The 13,490-nt window shown below is 34.7% G+C and overlaps 1 non-coding gene across 1 annotated transcript; it reads right to left on the bottom strand.

The window, feature by feature from the left end:
- Positions 1 to 7,432: 7,432 nt before the first annotated feature.
- On the bottom strand, positions 7,433 to 8,724 carry LOC575346. The gene is made up of 2 exons (XR_004066239.1): positions 8,585 to 8,724; positions 7,433 to 7,469 (listed from the first exon to the last, which is right to left on the bottom strand). It is a non-coding gene; the product is annotated as an uncharacterized LOC575346 (transcript).
- Between the last annotated feature and the right edge of the window lie 4,766 nt (positions 8,725 to 13,490).

Below are 13,490 nucleotides of genomic sequence, written 5' to 3'. Positions count from 1 at the left end.
ACTGGGATTTTTTTTTCTTCTATTGTGAAATTAATGTACTCTCTTAGTTTGCAAACCCTTTACAAAGTGTACACAGTAACTGAGGAATGCGTATGTACCACATACATGTAGCTTGGACTTGCTGGGTTAGTGTGCCCTTTGAGGCAGCTTTCATCCACTTGTGTAAGGTTTTGAACATGGTTTTTGTCAGCATGGAAAGTTGTGCAAGGGAACTTGGTGCATTCATTTGGTTCAAAGAATTCAATGGACCAAGAGAAGTTGTGCTCTAAAAAGACAAGGACCAAGTGTGAAGGCCAAATCTGATCTGTGCTTTTTTCTTTGAATGCAGTACAAGATTTGTAAAGCTTTAACAGTAGCCCTTAATCAACTTGGAACACGATAACAACTACTTTTGAAAAAAATCAACTCATGGCTATTTTGATAGCCTTGTGCGTCACCTGATAAAATGTGCGAACAAAATACAAACATGATTTTTATGCGACATACAATAATTTAGATTGCTCTCGAGTTGATTTTAAAAAGTAGTTGGGAAAGTGTTTTAGGAGAACTGCTTTCATTTGAGAAAGATATGGGACACACATGCACACACTCATGTGAATTGGTATAGTGTTTATTCTTCAATATATTTTGAATATTGAAAAAGAAACAATCGTTTTCTGAATCATCTTCAAAGACTTGGCTTGCTTTGTGGCTGGGAAGGTCTTCTCGAGTACACAGCAAATCACTAATCCATATATTTTCGGATTTCAGTTGTGCACTACCCCTTTCCTTCATATCACAGAAATATAGACATTTACGCAAAAGCTGTTTAATACAGGAAACGTATAGTTCAATTTCCTGGTTTCCATCAAATATATAGTACCAGATGTGTATATTATTGTAGGTATGTAGTGCAATATAAAATGTAAGATATCAGATAGGGTTTTGCTATAATAATGAACGCTTTTTTGTTAGTTTGAGAAAAGTTGTGAGGAGGCAAGTTTCTTTTTTGTAAGCTTGTATCTAAAACTCTTTCATTGTTGTACAAAAGCCACCTTTACTATAAAGAAGAAAACAATTTAAAAGTCAGTTATGAGCAGTGGTGTTAAATTTCAAAGTGATAAAGATTTGTACTTTATTTTTGTGTGATCTCAATATTTCAATGAATGTGTCCGACTCTGTAAACTGTAAAGAAAAAATACAAAAAAGTGTGTTCAGAAATGCTATGAATGATTAAAAGAAAAATAACAGTTTTGAATGCTGATTTGATAATCTTCTGGGTTTTTGGTATTCTTTATTTTATGTGTAAATATGAGTATGATATTGAGTAAATTCCTTTCGTACTATTAATCATCTACTGTAAAAGTAGAAATATTTGTGGTACATTAATATTTCGCTGATTTTGCGCTAAGATCGGCAAGCGCAAATTTTAGAACTCACAAAAATATAAGCATGGCTTCCTATGCGTGTTTTGAACGGGCTGAATTGCGTGCAATGCGAATTTAAGAACCAGCAATTATGTTTGGGGGTCGCTCAGCGTGAAAAATTAATCACACATAAATAACAGCGTTTACAGTAGTTCAAGTTCATCTATACTAGATAACTAAGTATCAACAGACATAAACAGCCTTAAAAGGTTATTATTGTAATTGTACATAAGCAAGGTTGCTTGCTATTAATTAGTTACGACAGTGGACCATGAAACTCATGGATAAAGGAACAAGAGGTGGGCTTTTTTTTCAACTATGATATGCTAGCATACACTATACAATGTATTTTGACATTTTATCAAATCTTTTCATTTTTAGTCCAGCCAGGTTTTTAATTTGCTCGAAAAGCAACAATTTTTTTTGCTTTTTAAACATAGAATTTCAGAATTTCCTCATTCTTTGTAATTTCTCAATAGTATATATCTCTTTACCACGGTCTCTTCTCTTCATCCCATATAATCTCTGTTCCTCTCACTCCTTTGTCACCCAGACTCCCCCTCTCTCTTTTTCTTTATTTCTTTCTTTTCTCTCTCTCTCTTTGCTCTCTGTGTTTCTTTTCTCCCATTCACTCCCTCTCTTTCATTATTTTTCTCTCACGACCTATCCCCTCTCTTTCTCTTCTCTTTGTCTTTATATTCCCTAGACCTCACATCCAACATGTCAGCTCCACATTATCCACATATTACCATGATTAACATCAGATGTTATGGGGTGTCAACAAAAAAATCAACAAGATTTTGATTGCCAAATTAACAATCTGTTGTTTCTTGTACTTAGAATGTATTTTCAATGTCTATGCCATTTTACTGATGATTACTAATGATTAAAAATGACTTCAATGGAAAGGTTTGAAAAAATATATGTTTTATAAATACAATAATAGCTTAGTTTATTTTCATTTTAAATCTTTGTGAAATTCACACAGACTTCAGGAGATACTGCTACAACAATACCTACTCAATTTCATTGAGGGTGGTAAAGTTTCAAAGATGTTGCTGATCTGAATCTTGACACGTTTTTTTAGACACTCTGTACAGTACGGATTCACAAATATGAAAACAGCACTGAAAGCCATCGCATTTCATGTTCATGACATTTATGTACAAATATACAAATTTACTTGACATTTCTTATAATTCTTACAAAAAGTGGCTTATCACAACAATTGCATTGATACACATATATGTAGTCACATGTACTTAAATGTTTGCTGATCAAAAGAATAGAAAACATTGTCTGTGAATATATCATTTTTTCCATAAATTGGTGAATGAAACACATGATCAAAGTGAGTTTTAAAGTTGCTCTTTTACCTCTGTTGGTACAACATTCTACTCGCCAAAACATTTTTAATCTTTTCATATTGGAGAGCAGGGAATAGTGGTGGATGTGATGTATACATATTTTCTTGTGGGCAAAGGTTGCTGAAAATGTGTTGTTGGCAACAACAATTTGAAAGCCGGCCAAAGCTATGTTTCAGATATTGTTTAAAAAAAGTTTTTTATCAAAAATAGTAGGAATATATTAAATTTGCATGAATTACAATATGTCAAAATAACAATATTCCTATAAAAAATGTTGATGTGTATGTGCAAAATTTTGCAAAAAAACCCACCAAGATCCTGGAAGTGGGTCAATTCCAACTACTCCCCTAACAACCTCTTCAAAACTCCCAGCCTGAATTGTTAAATTTCCCTGTCTGTCTTCATAGGTAGATGTAAAGGGTTGAGTCAACAGCATTAGTTGAGTAATATTTGATCTAGTGGTCAACTCTCCCGTCTGCCTTCTTTTATCCAGAGTGCTGTCACTTAGCTAGTGACATTTCCGGTCAGTTCTTCGATGATCAGATCTGAATTATGCATTTCTTATCGAAAATGATATACTTGTGCAGTCAAACCTGATTAAAAAAAACACCTGTATATAGAAAGACCACCTGTCTATACCAACTTTCACTTTTTCATTGAAGTGTGTGGTAAAAGACCACCTACCTGTAAAGACCAACGTACTTGATTGCTTGGTGATGGATCAGCATTGAAGATTTACCTTTTTCATAAGTCTATCACAAAAAAAATTATTCTAAGTAAATACAACTGGGGGTGTTCCACAAAGATCCTAAGTCGACCTTAACTCTAAGTTGGACTTAAACATTATGGAGAGCCATTTGTAGCCTTAAAATAAAATATATTCAAGAGCAAAAATTCAAGTATTTCAGACTTTTTTTTATAAATTTCACATCAAGAACGTGAAATCTCCTTTATAATAGAAAATATGAATGATTTAAATCACCATTTTATGCCTTTTTAAATAACTTTTACAAAATATTTACAAAGATGCTAACAGCTTTCCATAATTGTTAAGTCCAACTTAGAGATAGGTTCAATTTAAGATCTTTGTGAAACACCCCCTGATGTGTTATTCTTTTATAATGTACTTATCAATTTGAGCAGAGAATCTGTGCACAGTACAGTTACAATATCATAAAACTTTCAACAATCATATTAGAATCATTATTTGAATATACAAATTTAGCATTGATGATTCTGAAGAAATGTCTCTCCAATGATCCAATATATTCAGCATAGCAATGTCTTTGTGTCAATGTCAATGTGTTGCGCACCTGAGTAAAACAAATATGCTTGTTGATTCTTTAAACACGCAAACATCAAATTGGCAATGATGTCTTTTTTTGATGGTGCAGGAGTGTTTTGATGCTAGGGCATACATCATTCTACAGGCGGTGGTATCCTGGGGATGACTGGTAGGATGAGGTTTCCAAACGATGAATCTTGGGTGATGAAATACGCCGAGGAGTTGGTGTGAGCGTGCTGGATGGTGTTGAGAGAGAAAAGAGAAATGACCAAGATGAAAGATGACTAATCAGTTTAGTATATTAAAAGGGGGAAAGATTCAGACTGACAAGAGCTGGTGATGTAAAAATATAATGTTGATTGTTTCCATTAATGTTATACGTAACAAGTTCTAACATTGACCATAAACTACATTAGGAACTGTTCCACAATTTAAATCATATTGTTGAAAAAAAAGGAAGAACAAGAAACAGAAAAACAGCAAAATAAATGCACAGGGCAGACTAATACTGGTCATCTTGTGTCTTTAAACATTAAGAATTTCCACACCAGGCTGAAAATTATGACCACAAATTGAAATAACTATTAAAATACAAAACAATCTTTTTTTAAATTCTGTTGATAAACTTAGGCAATTCAATCTACAGTGAAGACTACTTACATGTACCGATTAATATTTCATTGCTTACTTTCACTATTAATTTTTTTATCTAAATAGATCCATGTTTTAAAAAAAACATTTAATGAAAGTTACCTGCAAAGCTTGTTGTTGTTTATTAGCAGACATCTGGGCTTCTTGTGGGTCACGCATTAACTGAAATAATAACAACGATAACAAAATTACAATTAAAGATTGTACATTTGTAAAGAGCAAGTATGGCAGAAGAATATTAAAGTCAGCATTCATATCTTCCTGCATTAAGAAATTATTTCCACGATTTTCTGAGAAAATATATTTCCATTTCACAAAAAGTATACAGTCAAACCTGATTCAACGACCACCTGTATAAAAAAACGCCTATAGGTGTCTACAAATATTACCGGTACATTTTTTATAATTCTTGAATAGTGCTTCCTTTGAAACCTGTACACAAGGAACCTGTACTTAAAGACCACCTGCCTATAAAAACACCTTTCTTGACCGTGTCTGCCTTGAACAGTCTTGATATACAGGTTAACTTTTTCAGTTTTACATGGGTAGTGGATTTACAGGGTTACCAGAGCTGCCAACCTCCAGAACAGAAAATCAGTAATCACAAGGCTCAAAATCAGTAATTTGGGGTATAAATCAGTAATTTCTTATGCGGCGCTATGAATCTAAAAAAACGACACGCCAACACTGCACGGACGCATGATTATCTGAAATTTTTGGTGATTTTACTCACACAAAGATGTTAAGTATTGAATTTCAGGTCATCACAACACAGTTTATCATGAAAAATGGCTCCTATTCACAGCACTCGCTACGATAAATCATATTTAATTCATTAAAAAAAAAAAAAAAAAAAAAAAAAAAAAAAATCTTTTTTTTTTTTTTTTTTTTTAAATCCGTAATTTGAGACAACATTCCGTAATGGTCGTTAATTTCCGTACCAATTACGGAAAATCCGTACTAGTTGGCAGCTCTGGGTTACTCTCTAATCCAACTCCTGTTGGCCCTGCTGTATGGGTAGTTTTTAAGAAACTGAATGTTTTAAAGAGTCTTTACGAAGCACTTTCAAAAATTAAAATTACCAGACTTTGAGAGTCATCTTTTGAGAGTCATTTTGTTAAAGGATATGAATAATCTCTACTTACCCCCATTCCATTGTCTTTCATCTGCATGGTAGCTCTGAAATCAATGCAAATATATCATCATTACTTAACTTTCCGCTTGGTGAATTTAAACTGAATTTTGAAGGTTGCTTCTGTTTATATGTGGAACAAGTTTTTGCTATATGAAATATTAACAAAAATATTCCAAAGGTCTTTTTGCTTTTAATAGTGAAACAGATTTTTATAAAGCACAGAGAAAATAAAAGAACAGATTTAAAAAAAAATGCTCACATGCAGTCAATAAATCAGTGTCTACATCCTAATGTAAAACTGTCATTGACAGAAGCCTAAGTGCAAATAACATGGATCAAATTTTAATTAACAATCTTAGGCCTGTATATATATATATATATATATATATATATATACAGTGTATATATGTTTTAAAAGAGGAAAGTTTGATATTCCCTGAATTGTTCATGCAAACGTACTCAATACAATAAACCTACTTTCTATACATGCACTCTTTGACAAATGTGTTTTCCCAGTACCTAAGTCACACCACCAAACCAACTCCAAACCGATTCCAAACCGACAGAATCTTGCCAAATTATTTTGTTTGGTCTGTTGACGTCATCAAAAAGTATTCTTAAGAGTTTCCAAATTTGAACTTCATTTTCCGAAACAGCATACAGAATAATGTCCAAAAGTTGAAAACCAATGAACATGTTTAAGTATTGTGGGAAATCAGTGATTTCCTCTTGAACTCTATTTATTCAGATGGTCATATCTTAGCTCCTACTTAACATATTCAATTGATTTTCGATAGTTGTTTCAACTTGTTTGGACATTATTTTGTATGCTCTTTCAAAAAATGAAGTTCAAATTGAGACATTCTAAAAATAGATTTTTATGATCTCACAGCTTCGGTACTCTTATAGTATCTTTCTTATTAAGGCTGCGACGTGTAGTCGAATGCTCGAGTACCCGCACGGTTGACAACTACTCGGGTACGATTTCTCGTACCCGAATATTCGGCCGCAAAAAAAAAAAAAAAAAAAAAAAGTCCAGGCCCACGCTTATCCGTGCCAGGGAGAGCGCTGGCCGCTGGCATGGTACCGTCGGTAAAAATGTTTCCCAACTCGAGCACTGTCAAACTCACCACTCAGAAACTGGGACCAAATGTCCAGATTTTTGTTTGGACTCAGAGGACAATGGATTATTCTGCCATCTTTGGTTTTTAAAACAGCATTGTTTACTGTTATTATTATTATTAAATCGGCGCCTTCAACTGCAACTCTAAGTAAAATTGCATGTGTTTTCGGCGAGGGACCTGGGAAACTGCCGAGTGGTATGGTGGTGGCAAAAAAAGAAAAAAAGAAAAAAATTCAACAAAATTCAAAAAAATTCAAAAAATTCGAACAAAATTATAAAAAAACATGGCGTCCGAATATTCGAGTATTCGCTTGTGAGCCTGGGAGTGTATTTGGGTACCTCATTGCACTGTTGTGCACAGCCTTATTTCTTATCAATGTCATTGGAGAATGACACTGTAGTACAACATTGACCTACCCTCCTCCTGGTCCAGTTGATTGCATCCTGGCACTCATTCTTTTCTTCTTCTCCTGCAGGTCTTCAAGTATCGCCATTCTATTCACTGAAGTAAAGTAAGACAAGATGTTACATAAGATCAAAGTAATCTTTTTAAAATCTGTTGTTGTTGTTATTGGTCCCTTCACATTCTTCTTTCTAGTGCTCCCTTTTTATGGTAAACACATAAATCAGCAATCTGGCCTTTATATGTACAGATTACACAAGTTACCATAAAGGAAATTTCATGAGTAAAATCTAGAGCTTGATCCCCCCCCCCCTCCTTCTTTCTTTGTCTCTTTTTCGTTCATTCATGCAGCTAGTCCATCTAGCCTTGCCCTGGGAAATATCTCATGAAACTACTTCAGACTCAAGTATAATAGACAGTAAGCTGTAGAGACAAGAGTTCCATATGAACACCCCACTAAAATTGAAGAAAAGAATTAAAGAAATAAATTATGATCGATCCGACTAAGACTCAGAGTGATAATACTTAAAATAAATAATAATATAAAATACACAACATGGGAAAAGAACTTTATAATAATTCCTTTGACCTTGACTTCAACCGCTTTAATCTCCCCCTATCCTAATGATCCATCATCAAATTATTTTACCAATGAGCATCACACTGAATGTTAATTGTCTGTCAAATGTCCACTCGGATTCAGTGAGAAAAATACACAGGGGCTCAGGGAGAATTGGCCCCCGAAATGCCCAAAAGAGCCCCCCAAAATCAGAAAAGAGCCCCCGTAAATTTGCATAGAGTTTTAGAGTAGAGTTTTAGAGTATTATTTTTATGCAGGTCTAGCCTACTTGAAAAAAAGACTCTAGACTCTAGACTAGTCTAGCCCCCGAAAAATTAAATATGATTTTTTTTTCCTGCTCAAATTTCTTGCCAGTGCCTAGACAGATATTTGAGAAACAATCCAATTAAGTTTGAATCATACTTAAGACGGGATGCAACAGTAAAGAGGGACAAATAAGCTAAGCTTCCAGTCTCTACACCCAAGTATACCCAAGTAAGTAAGCATGATGTGCAAATGGGGCCAGCGCGCGCGCAGCGCCAGTTCGAAACTGTATTTTAACAAACATGAAAATCAACACACGGGACACGACAGATTTTACAATGTCCAAACAATATAGCTATTTCACGTATTTGACGATGAATTAAACAATTACCTTGACTGGCACTTGATCCTGGAGCTGACATTTTGATGGATATTTCAATTGGCGAAAAAACAACCCGTATCTTATCCTGCAAACAAGTAACACAAAAAGGCCGGATCATCAAGGGACAACACAACATCACTGACCCATATATTCCTGGATAGCAATCTACATTACTTACGTGATTGAGTCTAGAGAGGGCTCAAATAGCTAATCAAGTTGCCATCTTGGTACTCCACTGCGCCGAAGAGGGTTGTTGACGTCTTCTTTCATTTCATTTCATTTCATTTATTTCATTCTCCATAAAAACATCAAAACATACAAACATGGTATACAGATAAAAGATCGATTACAAAAAAAATACAAAGGGAAGGAGCAAACAAAATTTTATGGGAATGTGGGGTTAACAAAAAGGGCAATTAGCCTTATGTACGTCAACCCCTTAAAAAGAATACACTGTATTGTTGAGAAAAGAAAAAAGGAAAAGGAAAGCCGAGAGAATCTAAACACCAATACAAAAGAAGAAAACAAAAAAGGGAAGAAGGGAAGGGGAGTGGAAATACATTAAAAAGTGCATTAACTGAAACGTAACGTCATTTATTTTGAGATTGAATACAATAATAAAAGATGGGATTTATACATTCGTTTAAAAATATTCAGTGAAGTAGAGTTTTTTATATTAATTGGGATATTTTTCCACAAAACTGGCCCTTTGAAATAAACTGTATTTTTTGAGACATTTGTACGGATTTTAGGAAAATGAAAATTACCAGCATTACGGGTTTCATAAGAATGTATTTCATAATTGAAAGTAAATTTACATGACATGGACCTTGGTAATAATCCCTTAGAACACATAAACATAAATATAGCAATATTAAAATTATTTATATCATAAACATTTAGAAGCTTCTTCATGGCTATTGAAAGTTTGATTGAGGCAGGTTTCTTTATAAATATACTCTTAAATTACTTAATTTTCTACAAGAACGATTACATATTAAGTGCCAGCTTTATACCCATGTGAATTTAGATCTCTATAATACCCCCTCCCTTACACCATGAATGCTTACACCCTATAGACATACGGGGAGAGACAACAAAAACAACAAGCAAACAAACAACATTATAAACAAGAACAATCACATGTAATTTGTATTGAAAAAAACCCAGATATAACGAGTTAAACAAAGACAAATTCATGTCGACTGTTTTTTTTTAATTTTTTTTTTTAGGATCATCCTACCATTTAAATTAGGCCTATCAGTGGAGGCGGCCAAATAGAGGGATATCTGCTCCAAATGTACCCCAAGAGCCATGCCACTAACTTGCACAAATCGAAATCAGATGTGTTGAGTTATGTTTTATCTGTGGCATTCGTCAATCCGATACAGCTAGGCTCTTCATATGTTAATGCAGACGGGATAAATCGGGCAAACCCTCAGATAGCTCAATGGTAGTAGGCCTACAATGGTCTTTCTGGACCAATGCAACCAGTAGGTCGCAATGAGCCAATGATTATGGACAAGTTTCGACATGGGTAGTCATTCGTTCACGATAGTAAGCCTCCTGATTTTCTCGCAATATCTTTTATTTTAAGTAAACGTAGCTTTGCACTTGTAATTTTGGTATTATCGCATCAGATAATATGTGGGCGTGTGTATCATGTAAGACTAGACTTTGAGCCAATCAAATTCAGCGGTAGGATGGCTAGGTTAGGTTAAAAAAAAAAGTCGCCAGCGGAGCATTGCATGATTCCCTTCATGCATTGTGTGTTTGTTGACAAAAAATCGGAATCGGAAACGTTTGCGCGTATTAGAAAAGAATGCGCGATGCGCATATTTCGACTGGATCCCGTTTCCTTTATGATGTCATCATTCGAGCGGGCCTTTGTGACGTCACAATCGTGCGTCGTACTTCTCTGTTGATTGATTGATTGATTTTATTCGCCAAACCTCAACATACACTGTCGCTCATAAAGGTGGAATATTTTAGTTTTACCGCAATTCATGTAATTATTTTAAAAATTATTTAAAAATAATAGATCTAGATAATAGTATACATTCTCAGAGTTTATTGAATACTAATATGCCAATGTGTGTTTTGCGTGACTGCTAAATAATGTGTATGCTGCTATGCTTATTAACTGGGGGACCTGCGCCCTCAAGTCATAAATAACAGTAATGAGGATTAGTGCCCCACAAAAGGGCACTAATATAGCACATCGACACGGTTTTGATCCTGGGGCCTCACAGTTACGAGGCCATTGTTTTGTCACTGAACCATGACTGTACGCAGCGGGGGCTAGGGTAGGGGGCAACTTTCCATAAATAAAAAAAACAACAGAAAATGCAATAAATTTTCAAAAATTTATTGCATTTTACCCCGGTCCCCAACATAAAAAAATCCTCTAGACGGCTATGCATTATGGCTCAAGGCATGGGCACACAGAAGATTTTGTTATTTTGGGAACCGGGGTAAAATGCAATAAATTATTGAAAATTTATTGCATTTTTTTTTTTTTTTTTAATTCATGGAAACTACCCCCTACCCTAGCCCCCGCTGCGTACAGTCATGGTTCAGTGACAACGCAATGGCCTCGTAACTGTGAGGCCCCAGGATCAAAACCGTATGGATGTGCTATATTAGTGCCCTTTTGTGGGGCATTAATCCGCATTACTGTCATTTATGACTTAAGGGCATAGGTCCCCTAGTTGATAAGCATAGTAACATACACATGCTTTAGCAGTCACGCAAATCATACATTGGCAAATTATTATTCAATAAAATCTGAGAATGTATACTATTATCTAGATCTATTATTTTTAAATTTTTTTAAAAATAATTCCATAAGTTGGGATAAAAAAACAATATTCCACCTTTATGAGCGACAGTGTACAACAATATAAAAGAATAACAGTTCAAAATTAAGTCAACTTGAACACGATAATCCACAAAATCTCGAGAGCATATTTCCATACAGTTGGGGCCCCGACATACATGTACAAGATAATGAGTTAAAATCGTATTGTTTGCAGACAGATAAGAAAAACTTATTAAAGATTAAACTGATGATAATAATAATAGCAACATTAAAATTATAACTAAAGCGGGACTACACGGCTTGTATAGACTTGCGCCCTTTATCTAGCCAACAATGCCTAAGCGTTAATTGAGAGCTGGTTTGATGAGATAACCACCTGCCAGGGAACATGCAAGGAGGTCTGGTCCCTCCTGGCCAAATTAGTGCAGATGGGATTTAAAGGAATGATAATAAGTACAAACAAAATAAGAAGAAGAAGAAGAAGAAGAAGAAGAAGAAGAAGAAGAAGAAGAAGAAGAAGAAGAAGAAGAAGAGGAAGAGGAAAAAAGGATTAAGAAAAGGAAAAAGAAGAAGAAAAAGAAAAAGAAGAAGAGGAAAATGATAATGATTATTATGTTGAATTCAGTTGTAACATTTAAGCAATCAGATACAATGGGTCTAGAATCGAAGGGCGGGGTGGTAGAGGCCTCTATATCCAGGTTTTATGGGGCCCGGAGCAAACAATAAATTTGCGCCTCCCCCCTCAAACCTAAACTAGTCAGCTCAAACAAACGAACCAAATTTCTACGCTTTTCACTACGAGACATTTTATGGCTGCTATATACCTAACCCCAGATAGGTAACCAAAGTTTGTTAAACAACTGTATACAATTAAGTGCGAGAGCAAAGCGATCGAGCGGTAGACCCCTGCCCCCTTCCCCCCCCCCCCCCATTTTCACCTGCAAAATTTACGTTTATTAGACAAGGTATTTAGGTTTAATTTAGCAAAGTCATTGAAATTTTGGATTTTTCCTAATGTTGAATCGTTGAAATTGCTAATTCGTGCACTAAACGCCATTTCCTTGGAACTGTAGAAAATCGGCAAATCGCTCTCAATTCCCCAAATTATGGGTAAAAATTTGCACCTGTAGAATTTTAATCTTTCTATAATTCTGCTACTAATTGCGACCTCACAACTGCCAGCTATTATAATTGCTATAGCTTTTGCTAAAAAGTTCTAGAAGTATAATAATTGCCCGTTAGGACAGCCAATCGTACAAATATATCAAAATGTCAAAGGGAATCGCTTATTAGGTATTGCCCGAATCCAATATTAATTTCTCCAAGATGTGTTTATATGACGTTCAGCTTAGTGATCATCATATATATTTGAAATATACAAAAATGTTTCGATGAAGACTATAGTTTCAATATAGTTTCAATATAATAGAGAAAACAAAATATAACACTGCATAATAAAGTCCCTGAAATGTCACATAAGTCAAAGTTCAGTCGACCTAATCATGACATCAATCTTCACTCAATATTTTTCTTTACAATGAGAAAATGATTTTGTGACAATAATCTTTGATTGTTCTCGTCATTTTCGTTATACATGTATAATCAAATGTAATGAAGAAATCACGCAATCAAGCAATAGATTTTATCCTACTTAGCAACAATAAATGTATGCAATTAGCATTTTAACTATTGAAATACAATTGTTCATAACAGGTGAATGAAATAATTTGTAACATGGCACGTAACAAAGATTTATGCGTTAAATCTATTACATTACGAAAATGGTATATTACGGTCTTCTGAGCTAGGGTTTAAATTGACTCCTTCTTAAAGTGTGAGAATTTTGCTTCCAATTTGATGAATCTTTTTGAGGTCGTCGTTGTTATTCCCCTTCGGCACCACCCCCCCCCCCCGGGACTTTGGTAATTTATTTTATTTCTGCATGGGATGTGACTGTCCAGGAAAGGTCAACACTGTAATGCTCTATATTAGCTAGGCCAAATACAAATAAAAACATGTTTAGCGTCCTGCTTTTTTGAAAAATAGGAAGGAGGCCTTTTTTTTTCTTCTTCAAAATGGCCGCTTAAAATTTCC

This window comes from Strongylocentrotus purpuratus, unplaced genomic scaffold, assembly GCF_000002235.5.
Source record: "Strongylocentrotus purpuratus isolate Spur 01 unplaced genomic scaffold, Spur_5.0 spur5_scaffold_3, whole genome shotgun sequence".
NCBI lineage: Eukaryota > Metazoa > Echinodermata > Echinoidea > Camarodonta > Strongylocentrotidae > Strongylocentrotus > Strongylocentrotus purpuratus.
The sequence above is the reverse complement of the archived record's forward strand: the minus strand, read 5'-3'. Positions and strand labels throughout refer to the sequence as shown.